Genomic DNA, 4,413 nt, shown 5'->3' with positions numbered 1-4,413 from the left:
TCTAGTATTTTTCTGATGTGTATTTATAGTTTGGAACAGATGTTCATTGCATCCAGTTTTTATTGGTAGTCTTCACTCAGATGTAAGAGTCATATCATATCATATTTACTCAGAATCGCAGATGGTATTTTCATCATAAAATACACACAAGAATCATTTCAGCTCCCACAACAGCCCTTTACTCTTTTCTTGACTGGCAAACAGCTTAGCCTTCAGGAGTAGAGAGAGAGAGGGAGAGAAAAGGAAAGAAATAAAAGGGGGATGTCTGGGTAACTTCAATAGCCTCTCTGTGTCCATCTAATATGGAGGGCTAGCATGCTGGGAGTTGGCCCTTTCCATTCAGACAAACCCCAAACTCATAAAGACCTCTTCTATGGCCCCCAACCTGAAACCCACCCACCAAAGCCCTCGCTGGTACAGGCCTCTTCCATGGGAACTTACAATCTGCAACGTAATCCCACTTTGGCCCCTGGAGAAGCCTTTCCAAACAAACCATGTGAGTCCTAATACCCAGCGCTTCACAAGTGGCTCCTGGCTAGGCCCGAGCTCCACCAGAACCAAATCAGCCCTCCTTCATCTTTTTTCCTCATTCTCTCACTTTTCTTCTGTCCACGTATAGATGACAAAAGAAAAGGATCTCCTTCTAATTGCATCGAAGATTGAAAAGCTAAGAGGGGCGGTGGGCAGCTACAGGGGGAAATGAGATGGTGGCTCTGGAGGCAGCGGGGGACTGTCATTCTGCCTTTGCCCACCCTGGGTGTGCAGTAGCTGGGATAAGGGAGCTGGCAGCCCAGCCTCTGTGCAGAGCTGGGTTGGGTGGATCAGAGTGGAGGCGAGCGACTCCCAGGGCCCAGCTTTACAGCTCTGGCCAAAACTGAGGACTATGAGAATGTGAAGGAGCTGAAGCAACTCTGCTGGAGGCCCTCTTCACACATGGGAAAGGACGTCTGGTCTTCACAAGTGGGATTCAAAAACCATGGGCTGCTGAGAACAGTGCGTCCAAGCCAAGAAGGAGAATCTGACAGAGAGAGGGCCGAGACATAGTGTATTGGTAACCATCCAAACCTTGTGGCCTGCATGAACAGTCCAGCCACTGTTGATTAGTGCTAGATGAAGTGTGTGAACACACAGTTGGGGTGGTCCGTGACCTTTGGATCTGTTGCTATGCCATGCAGAGTCGCTAATAACCCTCCCTCGCACATAGACACACACCTTGACCTCTGCAGAATGAACTGCCGCCATTCCACGCCTCTTTCACTTGTTCTGCCATCACCCAGCAGCAGCTCTTTAGAAGCTTGGCAGAGCAGCTTTACTCACTTGTCTTTGTGTGAATAGGCCAAAAAGGAAAACAGTTGCTTTCATCATTATGAAAATCAGGGTAATATTAAAAATTCTTCGGTATTAGCCAAAAACCAGAAGATAAAGGCACCAGTCCACGATAAAAAAAACAAAACAAAATGTGTGGGAAAAAATGTCATTTTATTGGGGTCAGAGCACATTCAAATAGCAAGTACAAAAGGCCCCCTCCTCTGTATGCGTAGTGACATTAGATCCAAAGGATTCTGGTTTTACTAGCACTAGAAAGCTCCCTCACTCTCCCCTCCATGACCTCCTTTCATCCCTCCACCTTTCTTCTTTTTAGTACAAATCAGCCACTCAGTGACATGCACATGTTTTAGTGTTATTTGAACTCTGGCAGAGAACTTCAAACAGCTTTCAAAGAGAGCAGTTTTTTCCTCTCTTGCTCTCTATCTTCTTCTCTTTTTAAAAGAGCCCGGCATTTTTCAGCACACCCAATCAGAAGGTCAAGAGATGGGGATTATGATATGCAAATGAGGCTTTGTTATCAGTGGTGATATTCATTATAAAGCTGAACAGAGGAGAGATAACATGAAAAGGTGGCAACTCTCCCCCTCTACCCTTTTTTAGCATAACCTAACACATTGACCGACCTAAGTCCCAATTTATTTCTTTATATATTTTCATTTAGATGAAACGATTAGACCCAAAAAAGAAAAGAGAAGAGCTGAGACTATTGATTAGTCAGCTGCCCAAATGGTGTGTGTACATCTGTATGTGTGTGTGTGTGTGTGCATGCAGGAGAGCTTTGGTGCACACAGGAAGCATAAATCTGGAATCAACTGTGTCCTGATGAGGTTGTCGTCTATTGTGCTCTTTAGGCAGGACGGAGGACTTTGCAATTAGCAAACAGTGTAGAAAGTCTTTCATGTCTCTTCCCTGCTGTGACAGGATGAGGACAGAAAAATACACACATATACACAGAGAGAGATCAGGAAACATGCCCCCCTTTACGTTCAATCTGCATACGGTTGAGTTCAAAGGAGTCCAAGTGAGGTGGCGGTCTGTGCTAGTTTTCCAGCTATTAGCTTTACCCACCATCGTCAGTGAGGAGTGGGCTCTATGGACTTCATAAAGGGGTGGTTATTAGAGCATCAGTGTGGAGATGGCCTTTGAGTTTAGCAGCAGGGGTACTGAGAGCTTTGATGTGAATCACCCTGTTAAATAACTTGGTTGAGGTGGAGGGAGCTACTGAAACCTTACAAAAGGCCAAGGCCCTGTTATATAAGTGATAATTTACCCAGTCTTCTTCTTTTTCCTTGGGTTACACGTCAGTGACAACAATCTACCCAGCAGTGTTCAACAAAAGATGTGCCCATTATGTATCCATTCCAATCCACATCACAGACAATAAGCAACATGCTGCCTTATTTTTTCAGTATTCAAAGTTCAGCTTCAAAGTTTAGCATTACCCTTGGATAGAGTGGTTACAGTCTCACCACAAAGTCAGTGTACTAGCTCTTCTGGAGCCTTTGATCATATGACAGAATCTTCATCAGCAGATTGGACTTTCTTTATTGTCATGAAATTAAAAAAAGGTCACAAAGCACTGTTCAATCAGATTTGACCTTTGGTCAAAGCCAGATGTTTTTGGCCTTCACTAGTGACTTGGCTAAATTAAACTGGACAGTGACTTTTTAAATGTTGTGGGATCATAACCTTTTCACCAGGCAGATCCACTGTGGAGCAGATAGAAAACCTTTGTTCACAGTACGGACGACGGTGGGAAGATGCCGAATAATAGGAAAACATCCTGCTTACAAGCATCAGTTGGGCCAGATACAGACGACAAACTGTGAACACTCAAGTTGACCTGTCAGCGGAGTCCTTTAGTCTTTAACTTGATACTCACTCTTCCTTTTGCTGACCTATAAATCCCATTTAAAGCATAACAAACTGGCCTTTAGTGCTTAGTTGAGCTGTGGCCAGAAGGTAGTGCTGATAATCCACCATCATCCTGCTCCATACCATGTGGCACCCTGTGGTAACATCACACTCAAAGAGGTGCATTGTGATGGATCTTACTTGAATTTGGACAGTTTGCATGGATGATTTGAAGTTAGACAGAAGTTAAACAAACTACCATGAACTGAACATCTGGCTTTAATGCATCTGACCAGACACATCATTTATTGACACACCTTTAAACATTCAAAGGCATCTAATGCCATGTATGAAGGACTTTTGGGAGTGGAACGCGCAAACACGCCCGCCTCGGATGGCGCCATGATAAGACTTTTATATAGTAGGTTTAATACATTCAGTACAACTGGTACCAGTACTTTGTTAGTTTAGAAACTGACTCGACATGTGACCTAGCTGAAGTGTCCACTAGATGGCTCCCCACTCCGCCCAGTGAGAGCGCTGCGCTCCATGTCCCGTCTGAGAATGACAGGTGCATCAGTCAACATTTAGTGATTAGTCCAAACGGATGATGTGTAGATCATATTTTACAGGCGATAAAGAGGACGTGGCAGAGGACACGGACTTCTATGAGACTCACGTGGACATTTTCCCTGACGTGATGACCTCAGCCCGGTAGATGGCAGCCTGTCCAAGCGAATAGAACCAAAGTAAACCGAAATGTGGATGGATGTAGTCGCTACCAGAATCACTGGGCACTTGCTGGATCTGATCCATGGGTAGGTTGTGCCTGTAATTGGTAGTTTTATCAATGTGGTTATCCAGAACACACGACTTTTATGTTTGAAGTGTAGCATTTTCACCTGCTGATCATTTGTGTGGCTGACTGCTCATTAGAGGGAGAGAGGGAGACAGTGTTCTTAATGTTAGTGGAGGGCAACCCGCGTCTTATGGCCATACCGCATACTGCAACGCCATGACGCAATTCACACTCTCCTGCTGCAACACAAAAAAACAAGAAACACCTGAGTGGTGACGACGGGATGCTTCTTGGAGTGTAAATACAATTTAAATGGCGAGGAGGGGGTGTGGCGCTAACCATCTCCCATTCACCAAAACAACACGCCCAGCGCTCGTGCATTTGTGGCGTAAAGCGTAAAGGTTGATTACGGCAGCGCTGTCTGCTCGGAG

At 45.0% G+C, this 4,413-nt stretch overlaps 1 protein-coding gene across 1 annotated transcript in view; it reads left to right on the top strand.

Annotated features, from left to right (window-relative positions):
* Positions 1–3,914: 3,914 nt before the first annotated feature.
* tex2 (testis expressed 2) overlaps positions 3,915–4,413 on the top strand; it is a 30,151-nt gene continuing 29,652 nt past the window's right edge. Inside the window, exon 1 of the mRNA XM_020619840.1 lies at positions 3,915–4,001. The gene's annotated coding sequence lies outside the window, so the exon portion shown is untranslated. The remainder of the gene's footprint in view (positions 4,002–4,413) is intronic.

This window comes from Monopterus albus, unplaced genomic scaffold, assembly GCF_001952655.1.
Source record: "Monopterus albus unplaced genomic scaffold, M_albus_1.0 scaffold227.1, whole genome shotgun sequence".
NCBI classification, from domain to species: domain Eukaryota; kingdom Metazoa; phylum Chordata; class Actinopteri; order Synbranchiformes; family Synbranchidae; genus Monopterus; species Monopterus albus.
This window is presented reverse-complemented; position numbering and strand designations above follow the sequence as displayed.